Below are 18,118 nucleotides of genomic sequence, written 5' to 3'. Positions count from 1 at the left end.
GCTTGTATATTCTCAGACAGGGGAGGGGTGTCTGTGGTCCTGTAAACCTGTCTGTGATGGGAGGTGGTGGTTAATCCAGGTCATCACAGAGTTCCGGAGTACAGTGGTCATGTCACACCCAGAAAATAGCCTTCTATAACACACTTCCCCTTCCTCCAGCATCTTACATTCCTTTCACTCTGTCTTCCAAAATGTTCCCTGAGCCTCAGAGCAGGTACTATAGACGTCTCAGTTAGGGCTGACCATTCCATAGTCACATAGTCTCAGAACTTTGATCAGTTATAAACCCCTTTAATAGCCACCATCCACCTCAGAAAAAAATCTTTTCGAGCCAAAGCAGATAGCAGCGTAGTCTATGGGCACAGGCATAAACGTTCAGAAGGTGATTTGACTAGGTTTATGGCATCATATGGGACTTCTTTCTTATTCAGCTGTCCCCAAATCTATTCAGAAAGTTACTGGCTACCCACAAAACAAGCCACATTGCATCACTAAACCCATCTTGTCTAGTAGGTTGATGGTGTAGCATGTTGGATTCATAGCCAAGTAAGATTGTTGAAGCTATTGAAATGGTGACTGACTATAACTAGGTGTTTTACCACTTAGAGAACAGAAGTAATAGAGACAGTGAGCCATTGACAGAATAGGTCCCTGCTCTAAAGGAGCCTGACTGTTATAGAGACATTTGTTAATGGTACACTTTGCTCCCTTCTCTCTTTAGGAAACATGCCCAATGTATCTTCTTCATGTGGTCAAAGATTCCACCTTAAGCTGAGATCTCTGCCCATAGCTACATACTAGGGTAATATTTATATCAGTAATTTACAACTCTTGGTTACCTTTTAGTGGTGTAGGGGGTCTTTCTGTCTTTGTGTTTCTTGTATTGGTTAATGAATAAAGAAACTGCCTTGGCCTAGTTGATAGGGCAGAACTTAGGTAGGCGGGAAGACAGAACTGAATGCTGGGAGGAAGAAAGGCAAAGATAAGGGAGAGCCACCATGGAGCTGCCAGAGTCAGACATGCTGGATCTTTCCTGGTAAGTCACTGCCACATGGCGATATACTGATGAATAGAAATGGTTAAATCAAGATATGAGAGTTAGCCAATAAGAGGCTAAAGCTAATGAGTCAAGCAGTAATTTAATTAATACAGTTTCTGTGTGGTTATTTCAGGGCTAAGCAAGCTGGGCAGCCAGAACGAACAAACAGATCCCTTCTTGTAACACTTTAGTTTCAATTATAGTAAGAACTAATGTATAGTTACCACACATCACCTAGAGATTTGACTGAAAATTGCAGAGTGTCATGTGATTTTAGCAATTGCCTTGCATTTTTCCATTGATAATCCCTTTAGTGTCAGTTGAAGGCAAATGACATCAGAAAACTCTGAAAAGGAAGATGTATAGTATTCAGGTTGGAAAGGGGACAAGAGAAGTGAGTCATGCTGGGGCTTTTAGACTATAGGCATGCTGAAATCCAGAGTTTGTGCTGTGGCAGCCAGTACAATATTTATGTCCAGAGAAGATAAATTATGCAGATTCTAATTTTTTCCATAGACTCACCCATAACCATTCATCAGCAAAAACTGCAGCGGTAGAAAAAAGGAGTGTGGAATTTTCTGTTGATTCTAGCACTAAATGGATTGGATATCACTTTAATTCAAGTTTCAAAAACACTGCAAAATAAAACTTATCTCCAACTGAACAAGCAAGACATTTGGAGAGTTATCAGGAAACATCTCATTAAAATTTGCATCCTGAGACTGACAGGCTTTTGGATTTCATGAAGGCTTATTTTTCTGAACTAGCAAATAAAGCTTTTAGGTTATAGCATATTATTGTACAACTTATTTATGTCAATGAGGTTTGTAGTTAGTTTTTCTTGCAAATTTAGATAATACAAATAGTTTATATTAATACTGGGAGTCTGCTGGATTTAATTATCTTTGAAAAGGAATTGTGGTAAGAAGATGCCAACATGTTCTTCCCAAAGATTCTCATCATCTGGTTTCTACACTCTGTGTAATCACCTCTCGCTAGATTTAGCATTGATCTCCAAGACTGGCAGAATACTGTAGAATGTAGAATGTGAAATACAATATGATTTTCTCTCTCCTCTTGCTCTGGAGAAGCCACAGAAAACCTGACAAATCAGGTTTAAGCTGAGCATAGCATTGTGGAAGTGGCTCACCCAGTCGCAACCTGCAACTGATTATAGTCCTCTGGCTGATAATCTAACTATGAAGCATCTAAGTCACTCATGGATACTCGACCCTCTGAGAGTGAGATAAATGTTTATTATCTTAAACATCAATTTCAGAGTTATAGAACAGAATATATCGGATGTAAGGGTTTGTACATAACCAACAATTGGAAAAGCTATCAAATGCCATTTCCTGAATTGAGCTTGTGAGTCAGGAAGCACACACACATACACACAAGTCTTAGTCACTGATGCAGCTTCAGTATGAGCATTTTATGATCTCAGACTGGCTTCCGAGCCTAAGTCTGTGACACCGACTCAATATTGATAGATTATTTCAAAGAAATACATCATGGGCATGGAGAGATAGCTCAGTGGTTAAGAACACTTGTTATTCTTGCAGACGACTCAGGTTCAGTTCCCAGCACACAAATAGCAGCTAACAACTACCTGTAATGCCAGTTCTAGGAGATTCAATACCCCCTTCTGGTGTCTGTGGGTACTGCATACACAAGCTACACACACACACACACACACACACACTCAGCAGACATAAAATTTTATATGAACACAATAAATTTAAAAACCATGTATTACAGAGGACTTCCCCTCATTACCACAAATCACGCTATCAGAGGCTCATCTTGAAGTGCTAATGTCCACTTCTTCTATTCTTTCACTCACCCTTTCCTAATTGTCTTAAGATTTAGTTACAACTCAGGGCTGCCAACTTCACTCGTCAATTGGTTGGAGAGGGCAGAGTCTACGGAGTTGCTTTGGTTTTTAATTCTATAACTCATGTGCTTATCCTGTTGCTAGATACTTGGAAACAAACCAACTAACGCAATGGACAAGTGACTTTCATACTCTGGTTACAGTACAATCTGATTTGCAATTTAAGAAGCACCTCCAACCCACTGCTCCAGGGAAAAGGTAGACATTGTTTATCCCTCTGCCTCTCTGCACTCCTCTGCTCGGCATCGAGTTTCACGTAAATGAATTATCTTGTAGGAATGCTGAGGTTTACAAGATCTAATAGTTCAAAAGCAAACCTAGACTCCTTGTCATGTCTCTCGCCTCCTTGTCTTCTGGAGTGCCATCCTTTGCCCAAACCTGTCCACAACTTCATTCTGACTACCCTTTCTTCTTCTTTGTCTTGATTAGTGCTTACTAGTCTTCCCAAATCTTATCCCCTAAATCCTCTCCTGTGGGCTATGGGAAGGCTCCTTGCTCCTAGGGTGAGCCTCACTAGTCTCCCACCTGGGGTGTGATTAGCACCCTCAGTGCCAGGCTCTGTACTCTGATTTCTAGTCAGCTCTCCAGGTTGCTTTGCTCCTATCTGTGCTATTTGGAATTGTGGGGAGCCAAGGGGAGTTACAACTCCAGGCCCACTTTGCCCAACAACTTATTTAATTTAGGTTTGTCGTGAACAATGCAAATAAAAGAAACAGACAATTCTCTTTTGAGGGTTGGGAAGAAGCTTCCATCTGTTATGGACCAAACAGTTCTTATTTAACACAGTCCCACTCTCGGCTGAAGCTCAAGTTTGCCACACAGTGTTCTGGTCTCACCCTATCACTTTTCTGCCTCTTTTTGCTTTTCTTTTCTTCTGTCTGCTCAGCTCCCATTTTCCTTCTATGATGTAATATCATTGGTCTGCTGTAGTAAGGTATGGCCTATCGGTTGGTTCTTCACCAATATGTAGATAGAAGAAGCATTTTTCTATATAATAAAGAAAAAAATATGAACAGAATCCTTCAGCATAGACCATAGACAGAATTAACTTATTAGTAATTCATTATATCTATAGATGGTCTCAATTTTAATACCAGAAATCAAATAAAGGCTCATTCCTTCCCTGCTCATGATCTTTGAAATAGACCTTTTTCTCTTTTGTAAAAATTACCTTAGACTAGTTTTGGGTGGGGGAGGAACCAATAACTCAGAAAGTAAAATGAAATAAGGAAAATATAAAAAGAAAAATTCACATTCAGAATTGTCTAAATTATACTGCATAATGTCTGTTTCTACTTTTTTTTAATTGCTGATTTTGCAGACATAGACTTTCTTTTGTAAGATGAAGATGTTAGCTCACTGGCCCAGGTGTGAGGACTCATATGGAAAATTTCTGGAGTAGCTGGGTAAAGTGATCAATGTTCTTTTTTAAGTAATCTTTTATAAAGTTTGCCTTAATGCAAAGCAAGAAAAGAAATCTACTTACACATGGAAAGTCATATTTAAGATCAAGGACCTCAGCGAAGCTACGTTCAGCACGTGAGGAAGTGGTAAGCAGGTAAGCATGACAGTCATTGGTCGTGGGGCAGCAGGTAGCTTTATGGTGAATACCTGAGGAGAGAAGGAATTTGCAGACCCTGGAGCAAGGTCTTTGAAATGTACCGTTCTGGTTTAGCTATCCCACCTACTTCCTGAAGAGGAGCAATCTGGCAGGAAAAACAGGGACATAGAAACTCTGATATGGGCTTCTCAGTCTTATTGGGTACCCTGAGAGGATATCTGATAACTCTTCGGCAAGCATTTCTAGGACAGGATGCATTATGCAGCTCCCGGTTAACCAGAATTGCGGCATGTCAGTTACCCAGGACAGCATATCACTTAGTCACTTATCAGCTCAGCTGAACATTACATACTGAAACCCTGACTACCCCAGAAATGGAGCTCCCAGTGTGGGAACAAACCACCCAACCCAATGAAGCTGAATATAGTCACACCCACTTAGAATCCTTCCAATTGGAAAGGCAGAGAGACAGGCTGATGACTGGGCAGGCAGTACATTACACTAAGGAACTCTAGGTCCTATTGAGAAACCTGTTTCAAAAAATCAGAGTGGATGGTTTCTGAGAAAATCAAACCAAACCAAACAAAAACCACCCGAGGTTGGCCTCTGACCTCAACACATAAGCAGGCACATGTGCATCTAAACACACACACACACACACACACACACACACACACACAGAGAGAGAGAGAGAGAGAGAGAGAGAGAGAGAGAGAGGTGCACACACAACATACAGTAGAAATCACGTTTTTGGAGATCTCCAAATGAGTGTATTTTAGACCTCTCTGAATCAGTGACTAACCAGAGACCTGTCACTGCCATCCACCCACACCTCTCCTGGGGGTAATGCTGCCCCTTCCATTTGGAAAACCCTCATCCTGTGGCGAAAATCCCACAGAACTTCTAGACATAAGGAATTGTCATATGCTTTCTCAAGGGCAAGGGCTTTACCTTTCTGAGACTAATCCCCATTGTGAATCATCTTTCCGAGGGCAACTTATTATATCAGCCATGATACAATAACACAGGAATGACTGCATGTGACAGTCCTCATGGATGGCGAGGGCCAACCTGGTGCCAGTCTGACAAGAGGCCTGAATGACTCATGGAACAGTTTTGCATTTTAAGACTAGGTGACACATACCACCGTGTGAATGAAGGTCACTCTTTCTGTGCTTTACAGAATGCAGAGGCTGCAGACACAGACCCGGGACGGGTATTCCAAGGTGCAGGCAGTGCCTGGACCCTTTTGAGCGATGAAGATGCAGTGCTTATTTTAATGGAATATTAAGGATGATGGCAGAAGAGGGGACCTCTCACAAATTCTGGGGTCAGGAACCCAAATGAGGGGTTCAGGAAGGGAGAAAGAGTGTGCTGAAGAGTTCCTGGGTCTTGATCCATAACAGCAGTTGGCATCTTAATTATGTCAGGATGTAGGAGACTGTGAGCTGGTTAAATCTTCGTTCGGTTGTTGCTAGCTGATCTTGTCTGCAAACCTGAGCAGTTGGGGGCCATGAAGGTGGAACTACAGCAAGGAATCCCTATATTCCCAATGGCTTCACCTCTCAGGGGCTCCTTTCCCCTTCCTGCTCTACTCTGCTTTTCCGATGCCCCAGATTCCTTTTCTTTTCTCTTTTTTAAACTTCTTTTATTATTATTATTATTATTAAAAAATTTCCGCCTCCTCCCTACCTCCCATTTCCCTCCCCCTCTCCCCACTCCCCTCTCTCTCCCTCTCCAGTCCAAAGAGCAGTCAGGGTTCCCTGCCCTGTGGGAAGTTCAAGGTCCTCCCCACTCCATCCAGGAAGGTGCACAACCAAACAGACTAGGCTCCCACAAAGCCAGTACATGCAGTAGGACTAAAACCCAGTGCCATTGTCCTTGGCTTCTCAGTCAGCCTTCATTGTCCATCACATTCAGAGAGTCTGGTTTGATCCCATGCTTTTTCAGTCCCAGTCCAGCTGGCCTTGGTGAGCTCCCATTAGATCAGCCCCACCGTCTCAGTGGGTGGGCGCACCCTTCGCGGTCCTGACTTCCTTGCTCATATTCTCCCTCCTTCTGCTCCTCATTTGGACCTTGGGAGCTCAGTCCAGTGCTCCAATGTGGGTCTCTGTCTCTATCTCCTTTTCTTTACACCTGCAGGATAAGAGCTACTACATAAATGGGGAGGCTGTTCCGTTGCTCCTTACAAGATTGCTTGCAACTCTGTTCTCCCACATAGACTTTCTGTCCTGCGATGTGCCTCCAAATCACCCTGCTCCGTTATTATCGTTGTTATTTTTATTATTGTTGTTGTCGTTGTTATCATTATTGCACCACCCCACGTTTTTACCTCCAAACACATGGTGGAAGGATCGGAGGTGTGGCTCTAAAATGGGGAATGCTTTTCAGCTTAAATATCCGTGTGCAGTTTCCGTGGTTGTTGGGAAAGACTATTGTAGTCTTTCCGGATTTCTGTCAGAAGCAGACTGAAGTGCTGGGCTCTGAGTTAACTGGAAATACCTGCGTCATTTTCAGAAGCCTCTCATCAATGATTGGCTTCATGTCACAGAAGCGTGCTCCCCCTCCACATTCCCTGTCCTGTGAAATATGGATACTGCATTCAAAGCAGGAGGCAGTGTAATCCTACACACATAAAGATGATGCTCAAGTGTTCATGGGAAATAAAACTCCAGTCCCAGGTAACAGTTTTACAACTGTCATCTAAGGTGACAGCTCCTCTGGAGCAGGGTTTTAAAATAGAAGTTGGTGACATCTGTTTATTAATTTGGTCTCTGTGTGTTCTAGGTAAATTGGATTGGGAAGGCTTTAAATCACAGGAGCATCACAGGACCAATGACAGGCATTTCCCACTTACCTTAATTATAGAATTTTTACTATGGAAATGGCTTATCAGCAACTGCAGTTTGTTTATCTATTTCTTCCTTCTTGAAAATTAGATCACATAAACCGTAAAGGTCTCAGATTGATTTTGCAGACACTGGATTATTTTAAACAAAAAAAAAAAGGCAACAGTCTCAGAATAATTGGCTCAGTCTTGTTATATAGACACAGCTCCAGGCCAAAGCCTTAGGCACTTTGGCATTCGACATTCTTGCTTGAGAAGATGCTCTGTGGCTTTTCTAGGCACTATTTTAAATTTATTTTTGCCTGCTCCAAATCCATTGCAGAGTCCAGACAGCCTTCTTTATCGTCGCATTTGCATTCTAAGAATTCATGTTTAAGCAACAGACTGCCTCTCAGAGCGCATGCAGCTTTGCTATTTCCCTTTCCAGAGGTTCCTTTAAGCCTGGGGTGGTTATTGGAAGTCAGGTGGTGAACCTGTCCTCATCTGGGGTGTGTTCAGTCTTCTGACAGGAATGCTTTGGTGGACACGATTAAAAAAATAAAAAGCATCTATTTAGTTTCTCTTTTCTTAGTCTTCAATGATGTATGAAATCTCTTTTAGAATATTATTCATTTCCTTCCAAATTTATCTCTCATTGTTGACCGAAGGACTCTCCTTTCTATTATCCTTCTTATGGGAGTCAAATCATGCACGAGCAAGTGCCAGAAAAAGCGTGTCTGATATTTGTCTCTGTAACCCACAGGAGGCAGTTCCAAAACATCCCTGGGAAGAGACGCAGAGAATAAGGCTCGCTTTCTGACATTCAACCTGAGTAACGAGGCTCTGCTAGCAAGAAAAAAGTTCCTACTCAAAACCTTGTTTTGAATTTGTGTCCTAACTATTAGCTGCAAGTTTCTGATTGCATTCTGAAAAACAGTTCCATCAGAACATGTTTTAGAAGGGTGGTTCTCTTCCTGTACCATCACTGTAGACTCTAGGGCTCGTTCCAGGAAGGGCAGAACACACTCTTTTTATTTTAATTTTGTTTTTTAAACTTCAGACTTTTTAAGGAAGTATTCATTAATGAAGAGGCATCTCTGGGATTTGAAGGGTATTGGAACGTACTCAGTAGGAATAAAAGCTGGTTGTCTATTTCTTGCTAGGTTCTCTATTTAAGTTTTGTAAATCATTCACACAAAAAGCTCACAGTTGGAGAATGGCAAATATACATTCTAGTCCTCCTTTCTTCCTTTTAATGAGGGAATAGCCTCACTTTTGTGTGTCTTGAACTTGCCTTTGTAGTGAAGGGCTATGAGCAGAACAATGCGGATTCTCTGGAGACCCACAGCAGTTCCTAAGGGGAAGTAAGAAACCTGAAGAAACCTGTTTTCAAACAGCCTGCTAGCTAATGGGTACCGCGTTTCATTTTGCAGAGTGCTGTGTGTGTCTCCATTTATTACAGAGATTTTTCTTTTTATGATGAAGACTGTGTGTTGCAACTGGTAAAGCAGACAGATAATGGAACCCAATCAAGGGCCCAGGACTACATCTTAGCCAATATTACAGGCCACTGATCAAATTCTAAGGCACCCGAATAGATACAGATTTTGCACAATTTGAAATTTCAGCCACTCTCTTTCAATTCAGCAGCAATCAGACCTCAGGCCTGGCCAGAAACCCCAGGAGAACACAACAGACAATGTGTCCCGACTAGACTGAAATCATACAGGAAAAAAAAATAGATTTTTAAACTTAGAAGTTCTAAGAATATTATGATTCAAATGGGAGCCTTTGTCTTCGGTTACTGTGTAGCAAGGAGAAATAAGGAGAAGTGAGGCAATTATTTGAGTGATACCAATGAAGCACAAACTGTTCATCCTTCATTCTGATTGGTTCCAGGGTGAGATTGTTCTTGAAGTATGTACGCAGAATTTTCTAGAATGGTGACTTCAGTCCTTTGCTTGATACATTTAGGGTAATTGTGACGATTTATATAGCACATTTTCATGAAAGGCTGATATCAACATACTTAATATATATGATGAGCTGAGTTATCACAAGCATGAGCACTCATATGGCCACTTCCTAGGTCAGAACATAGAATGTTCTAGAAACTAGGTCTGTTGTCCATCTCCAAGCCCATCTGTTAAGGAGTGGAATCACGGGACCGCCTCCAGCTGCTGTTTTTCCAGGATTTCCGTGAGCATTCAAAGCACCATGCTCCTAGCCAGTTACGACGTGTGTCTGGCACTTTAGACAAGTCCCTTCATGCAGGCCGTAGGACACCTCTGTGTGTCCAAAATCTTTTCAGAGCTATAAAACCCTCTGAGGCTTCTGTGATCCAATTTTGGTGCTATACAGCTCTTCCTTCCAAAAGGTCAGCAATATATTGTAGTAGAATACTCTGTCAACTCCTGCTCACTTTCCCTTGTCCCTACCCCAGATATTTTTCTAATAAATCTATAAAACTTCTGATATTTTGGGGTGTGTGTGTGTGTGTGTGTGTGTGTGTGTGTGTAGATACATGTGTGTAGGCACATAAGGAGAACAGAGGACAATCTTCAGGAACCATCCACCTTGTATCTTGAGACAAAGTTCTTTGCTGGCCGTAACCTCTCAAGAGAGACCGCGTTGTTTGACAAATGAGTCCCAGAGATCCAAATTAGTTGGGAAATGTTTAACTGTATGGTCTATGGTATTCTGTACTCAGTGCAAGACAATATTATCTCACAGTGGAACTCAGGTAGAAAAAAAAATTCATCCTGGTATTTTGGGTCAGCAGTAGCAGTTTGTCTGATTAGAAAATGTGTTTATCTGTGAGGATGTCACAACACTTGTTCATTCAATGGCAGATGTGAGTATAGTAATAATTATTATTATTTGAAACCTAAAGTGCATCACTTAGTTTCTTCAGTTTAATTCAATTAACCTTTGAAGAGCTAAATGTTACAGGTGTGAGGACCAATTATCGTTTTGTTTTGGCAGCTTAAATTTGGTTGCATATCTGCATACACAAAGCAAAATAATTGTCTAAGTGGATATATATTTTCAGAAAGGTAATACGCTTGTTAGTATTTTTGTCAACTTGGCCATCTGGAAAGAGGAAACCTCCATTAGGAAATTGCCTCCATCAGGATGGCCTGCAGGGGTCTTTTCTTCACTAATGATTAACACAGGAGGTTCCAGTCCACTGTGGGCAGTGGCTCTCCTAGGCTGATGGTCCTTGATTTCATAAGAAAGCTTGTAGCCTAGTGAGTGTGCTGGGTGTTTCTTTCCTGATATATAAATGCTATGATCCTTGCTTACAAAATTTGAGATCTCTTCTTACATTCTGCGCTTCCTAAACCAACTCTAGAACAATGAAAATTATACTTGAAGATGAGCTTGATCTTGTTTAAACAAGCAGCGGCCCTTTAAAAGTTGAAACAAATGCATCGGCCTCAATCTTTTGTTTAGGATATTTAAGGGTCCCATTAGTAAAACCAAAGATCTGTTTACATCTAGTGAATAAGTCTATGGGTACCAGAGCCAGAAAGTACATAGACAAAGGCAATCTAACATTCTTTGTATTTTCATGTATCAGAATACATGTAATGGTGGACTGTCTATACACATATATACTCTTCTATATATACGCATAACTATGTACAATATACATGTATATTACATGCACATATTTGATCATATTATATGTAGACGTGTATATTTATTATCCCTGATTCCTAGTTTCCCATTTCAAAATCTCTTAGAATTTCCTGAGTAACACTAATATATTTTAATATTTGTAGAGATGCAGTGAATCTGTTTCAGTTAAGCTGAGCTTGTGCTGATAAGGGGGTCTATATAGCCTGAAGATGGGAGTTGGTTACCAGAAAAATAACCATATGATAGAGGGCTGGGATTTTTCAGTCACGCATTCAAGTTTTCAGCGAGAAGTTCTTAGAAGTTAAATTTAGTCACATGATGATTATCTGTATTAATCTTGCCTCAGTAATTCAGACTTCATAGAAGCTTTTCATGACACTTAGAGCATCTATGATACTAGTCACATACATGTACCAGAAGGCAGCACATGCACACCTCTATACAACAGAGTGCTTTAATTTCTCCTTATTCCAACCTTGTTATCTCTGCCACATTTTTCTAGATCATAGCCTCTGTAATAAAGCCACAATTCTAAGTGAGCCATTTTCCTGGGTTCTGTAAACTATTCTAGGGGATCAGGGAACACAAATATATTAAAGGAAGTCCTGGATTTGATGCCAGCTGGGAATAAATGGAAATTACTCAGGAATGGCTAGGAGCTGTGTCATCTGAAGGAGGGCACTCTTTGTGGACCAAGGTGTTTGACATGTGGGGTCTATGCCAAATCTAAAATCGCTGTTGGCATTGAACTAAATTGAAGGGCTTCGTTGTAGAATTGTTGTTGAGAAACAACACACTAGCAATTACTCTGGATCACATTTTTAGCCCTTTGAGTGCCAGAGTTGAAAACTGAACCTAGGACCATACACACACCAGACAAATGTTTTAGCACTGAGTGATCCGGCCCCAGGGTCATGCTATATCAAGAATGAATTACTTTAAAGAAAAAGATGTTGTGAATTTTAATGTAGAAAATATTCAGCAAATGTCATGAGTGACATGATAGTAACTGAGAAATTTAAAATTGAGAATCTGAAGGTAACAAATGACCTCAAGGCACAGGTCTCTGACACAATATTCCAGCTACAAGCTAAAAAAAAAAAAATACTCATTCTGACTCCAGATTTTCTTGGAAATCTTAAAATACTATGCACTTAAATTTTCGTCCCCTCTCTAACTTCACTGATTTTATATATAATTTCCCCAAGCTCCCCTCATAATATGGATTCTGTATATTCATTATGTTTATTCTTTCTATGGATTTTGCCTTCTTGCTAATGTTTCGACTTAATGCTTGTCTGTCCTTACCTCTCCACTCTCTGACTACCTGGGAAGTACAGAAGGGGTGGGAAGAAAACACTGTATTATGGAAAATAGTTCAGAATCAAGAATATGGTTAAGACTCATTATCTTAGTTCTTTTTGTATTGCTGTAATAAGACACCATTGTTTGGCTGGAAGCTTCAGCCTGGCATCCATATATCCAAAGAGTCTGGAATGTTCAGGTGGAAACTCCACTCCAAGTCTCCTCCCCCATCTCTCTCCAAACCCTGCTGCATTTCAGAAAGCCTGCCAAATAATGACATACACACACACACACACCGAGATGTTCAAGACCACACCCACAGGGTATTTAAACTCTTCCCCCAGAAAACAGACATGTGGTTTTCTGGCCTCCCTTTCCCGTCTCCTCTCTGGAGGTCTAGAAAATCATCCAGGAGTGTCATATTCATTAAACCTGGGCTTTTTCTTATTCGGTTTGATTAGATCTGATTTGGATTGTTGCATCAGCGGAGAGGCTTAACGAGTTACAGAAACTTTTTAAACCATGCCAAGACAAATAGAATAAAGAGTTTATTGGGGGCTTGTAACATTTTGGGCCTGCTTATTTGTGTTTTCTGTCCCCACCTGGAACCCCATAGCCGGCAGGCCACAGAGAAAATCAACCACAGAACTCTGTAAGTTATAAAGCTGATTGGCCCTTTAGGTCAGGCTTCTTATTAGTTAATGCTCTCATCTTGATTAACCCATTTTTCTAATCTATTTTAACCATGTGGCTCAGTATCTTTTTCAGTGGGGCAGCTCACATCCTGCTGCTTCGGTGATCAAGCAATCAACTTCCTCCTCTCCAGAATTCTCCTGCTCTCCTTGCATCATTTCCACTTCTTGTCTGATTTCCCCGCCTACACCTCCTGCCTGGCCAATCAGCGTTTATTTAAAAACATGATTGACAGAATACAGACAATTCTCCCGCACCAGGGGCTCACAGTTTCTGAGAATTAGAACTCATAACCACTATGGCAGGGAGCATGGCAGCAAGAAAGCAAGCATGGAGCTAGAACAGTGACTGGGAGATTGCATCTTGATGCACAAGCAAGAGGCAGCTGATGGGAGGAGCTAATTGGGAAAGTGCGTCCCCAGTGATGTACCTCCTCCAGCAAGACCATATCTTCCAGTTAGTCCCAAACAGTTTTGCCAGCTGGGAACCAAATATTCAAGCATATGTGTAGAAATTAGGTCGATTAGGGAAATAACCAGGCTAGCTACGGGATAAAACAATTATATTTTTATTTATTATAAAGGTAAAACTCACGAAACAGGAACGAGAAATCCAAGCTCAGTTGTGCCCCGGGGAAAATCACACAGAGAGAGCACACCTGGGTTGTGCACCGGCCAGTTTTTCTCTCCTGGGCCCAGAAAACCATGCCTTATCTTGGATCCAGCTCTTAAAGATAATTGGCTAACAAGGTTTTTCCATCACATATGAGACTTCGTGAGTCATTTTCATTCCAACCACCACACTCACCTTGGGGAACTTTTTTTCTTTTTTAACTTCAAGTTCCCTGATGTTTTTCTAGGAACTCTTGCTACACACGCTGGCTCTGTATCTTATAAGTATGCATTTTATCAGGTTCTCATGCCCAACATAGGTCAGGAAATGATTTCAACGCTCTTTTCTTCTCTCATTGGAAGGTGACAGTGCTGATGTGATACGCTTGGATGTTTCTCCAAGACCCACAGGTTCTGTCATGTGTTGTTCTATTACACAGAGTGGTAAATAAATTTTGGAGACCAGCATCAGCTTAAAAAGTCATATACTTTGTTCACTGGGCATAGTCCTTGAACAAGACCCCTCCCCATTCCATTCATGAACAATATGCAAACTTCCTTAATAAAATCATGCATTAAGACCTCTGCTTTTGTAGCTATGAGTCACAGAAATTAAATCCTAGACTCTGAACGAGTATAACAGTTTAATCGGTCTCGTGTCTTTCATTATTGTGCCTGTCAGGGCTGTGCTAGGAAATTTTCATTTGCATACTAAGAAATGCCTTAAGGAGATACACTTTGTTTTTCATCGGCAGAGAAATCCATGAAAATGTTTTTATACTAATTAGGTTTTTAAAATTCTCATTACAGCATTCATGTTTTTCCCAAGGAATGATTTCATCCCCCACCCCCAAAACCAAAAAACAAAGAAACACCTCTAAGCTGTTATATCTAGTGTTGTTACAGAAATCTAGGTTTTTATATAAAAGCCTAAAACTTGGCTAGGGGAAGGTCGAATATGAGAGATGGAGGTGGACCTGGTATAAGGCAGCCCCAGAATGAGATACTCAAATTCCGGAGATGTTTGGTTTATTTCTTTCTATTAAATGCAGATGCTAACAATACTATGCAAATTGTAAGCAGACGGGAAAAACAGGAAAGTCTGGGTCTTATTATTTGATGGTGCTAACGTCATTCAAATGAGTCATTTACCTTCATCACTCATCTTCCTAGCATGCTGGTTTGAACCTTAACACCCATCCCCTGATTTCCTTCCCAAAATGCTGCTGAAGGATGGAGGAAGCTCCCTCTAAAGGCACATATGTACCAGAGACAGGGTGGGGGAGAGTAGAATAGATAGTATGTTATCAAGAGCAGGAACATTTGAAGAGCACGTTTCCGGAAAAACGCGACACGGTCTAGCAGAGCTGGGACGACAGCCTTTCCTTCTTCACACTTACATCCAAGAACTGCATTGCTGCTAAGAAATGACAGTCTCCAGAGTCCTATATTTCTGCCAGTCTGGAGCTCCCTTGCCTCCTATCCACGAGGGATTGAGGGAATGGGGTGAGTCTTTATTTAAAGACAAGTGTTAAGTACACAATTAGAGACAGGCAGAGAGAAACAGCAGGGCTCCCCAGAGTAGATGATATTAAAGAACCAGGTGGGGAGCAAGAGAAGGAAGCATTTCTGAGGCAACTGGGGTAAGAGTTTGGGGTATTGGGGGGAAACTAGGGCAGATATTAATCACTGATGTTTAAGAGAGAAATCTGGGATACAGTGGCGGATCCACTATTTCAAGAAAGCTTTATGTTCTAAAGAGCACGTTGCTGAGAACAGGTTTTCTATGCTAGAACCAGCCCCACACAACCTTATTTGTTGTTGGCACAGTTTAAATAGTGAAAGACAAGAACCTTTCCTCTTCCTTCCTGTTTCGTCTGTTAGTGTTGCCATTACTTCTAAATCCATGTGGAATTTTTAAAAGTGGAGAGGGGGTAGGAGGGAGAAGAGGCAGAGAGGAAGAGGGACTGGGAGGGAAGGAGGCAAAGAGTGGGAGGAGAAAAAAAGTAAGAAAGAAGTCAACAAAAGAAGGGAAGAAAAATGTATTTAAAGGAATATGTTCCAGCAATCCAGAAGCAATGACACCATCCATTTGACATCTTCAGTTTTGGCTATCTCCTATTTTCACAGCACTGTGCCCAAGATGAAGAAACAGAAAGTAATCATCAGGCCTTGCTATATGCAGAATCAATGAGACAAGCACATTACTTCACACTGACAACATGGCAAATGCATATGATCAACTATGCAGAGAAGGATGAAGTTACTTCTGGTAGAAAGCATTATAGTTACAAAGTCCAGGTACATTGGGCTCTAAACGCATTGTATACTTTCTTTTGTCACCCCCCACCTTTTTCTTCCCTGATAATTACTATAAAAAGTATTCCTGTGAGCAGACTCTGCATCTAGGAGGGCCTGCCCATGCTGCTCCTTTCTCTTGGGATACTGCCTTAGAGTTTCTTTTGCTGGGATAAACACCATGACCAAAAGGAGCTTGGGCAGTAAAGGTTTTATTTTATCTTACAGCTCATATTCTATCATGAAGGGAAGTCAGGACAGGGACTCTAGACAGAAACCTGGGAACAGGAACTGAAGTAGAAGCCATGGAGGAAACCTACTTGCTGGTTGGCTCAATTTGCTTTCTTACCAATCCTGAACCATCTGCCTGGGGGTGGCACCACCCACCCTGGGCTGGGCCCTTCCACATCAGTCATTAATCAAGAAAATGTTCGTATAGTCTTCTTTACAGGCTAATATGAAAGAGGCATTTTCTAAATTGAGACCCTGCCTTCCCAGACTAATCTTGCCTGTGTCAAATCAATAAAAACAAAACAAAACAACAACAGAAACTAAACCAAGCAGCGCGGATTTTCTGCTCTAGTTCATGATACCTACTGGTCCTTAAAGACTACTTGTTTTCTTGCTCTCCTGGGATGGTTTCACTAATCCCTCTGTTAATGAATGAGTCCCCAGAACATCTTCCAAATAACTATTGGAATGTCTGTAGTTCACAAGAAATCATTTTTGCATGCCAGATAATTAACAGGGCAATCATCTTTGTGTGTATCTCTCTCCACTACAGTGAGAGTTCTTTATGTGTCTATCTCCCTCTTCTACAATGAGAATTCTCGTAAGAAAAGAACTTAGATCTACTTGTCGTCATTTCCTAGCAACTAGCAAAGTCCCCGACACACGCTGAATTTACTTATTAAATATTTGTGAAGCCAGGTGGCATTTACCTTAGGCATTGAAGGACCAAGCAGGGTGATTGCAATTACTCTACTCCTACTTGGGGGATGCACTTGCTCTATCCAGCAACTTCTGTAAGGTCCATGGGACTTTTCTCTCCCTGCCATGACTCTCTAGGTTGGGGATGGGACTGTGGTCACAACTTCACTTCCCAGAGCCTCACATGTAGGTGAGAAAACAGACACCAAGACAGGTGGTTCAGCATGTGAGACAGGAACAGTGTGGGAACAGCGGACTTTTCTGAGTCGGCAGTCATTGCCTTGTGTCCCGGATATTCATAGGTACAGGGCATCTTTTGAGAATCCAAATCCCTGCCTAAGCTACTGGAGATTTCTCCAAGTTTTTATCTATTGCTTGTCTCCTGTAACAAACTGAATAGAGACAAAGAAGTATAGAAACTAATAGTATCAATTCCGTTGCCATCATGAGCCGAATCTTTGTATTTCTCATTCCCCAACGTCCATGTGTTGAAGTCCTAACCTCTCAGGGTCTGGATCTCAAAGGAAGTAACTGAAGTTAAAAAAAAAAAGGTCATAAACATGGGACCCTGGTCTCGTAGGATTAGTTCCTGTGAGAGGAGACAGCAGAAAGCCTGCTAATTCTCTCTCAACTCTGTCATTCTCTCCTCAGGTGACATGAGGGACAGTGAGGTAGCCATCTATAAGCCAGAAAAAAAATCATAGTCTTTGATCTGGAACTTCATAGTTCTAAAATGATTTTATGAAAATGTTTTGTTATATCAGGAGCTCAGATCATGGTGTTTCATTGTTAAAATGAACTGACTAAAACAGTTTAAAAAGCAATGTTAGAATATTGATTACAGAAGGTTTGATAGCTAGAGAAACGGAAAGTAGAAAAAAGTTAACAATTTTTTAAAGTTAACAATTTAATTAGATTTAAAAAGAAGAGGAATTATATTCACACTATTAGGAAAGATGACCCTTTGAAGTCTTTACCAGATAATCTCATCTATATGGACTTCTGGTCTCAAGTGAAGGACCCAAGAGAAGATGATATACTTGAGGAGATAGTTTCACGTATAATTTTGAACTTTGTTCTTTTTTGTAGAGTGATTTTTCTGGCTCTAAGATGTGATTGAAGGAAATTTGGCATTTCCGCCCTTGAAATCAAGATCTTGCCCTCCTGGGGAGAGGCACAGATGTTAAGGAAAAGGTAGCTATACCCCAGCAATGCCCCGTGTTGATCTGAAATCTGCATGACAGATTGTTGATCCTAAAAGCCAACAAACTTTATTGATGTGAAATGTGGTCCTGTTAAAAAGCAAGTGAAT

General features: G+C 41.1%; 1 long non-coding RNA gene across 1 annotated transcript in view; it reads left to right on the top strand.

Moving 5' to 3' along the window:
• Positions 1–4,266: 4,266 nt before the first annotated feature.
• The window catches only part of LOC146890128 (uncharacterized), a 32,046-nt gene continuing 18,194 nt past the window's right edge, over positions 4,267–18,118 (top strand). The window contains exon 1 of the long non-coding RNA XR_014999276.2: positions 4,267–4,494. This is a non-coding gene — a long non-coding RNA (uncharacterized LOC146890128). The remainder of the gene's footprint in view (positions 4,495–18,118) is intronic.

This window comes from Myodes glareolus, chromosome 20 (genome assembly GCF_982192425.1).
Source record: "Myodes glareolus chromosome 20, mMyoGla1.1, whole genome shotgun sequence".
NCBI classification, from domain to species: Eukaryota; Metazoa; Chordata; class Mammalia; order Rodentia; family Cricetidae; genus Myodes; species Myodes glareolus.
Note: the sequence above shows the minus strand (reverse complement) of the source record. Positions and strands in the feature narration are given on the sequence as shown.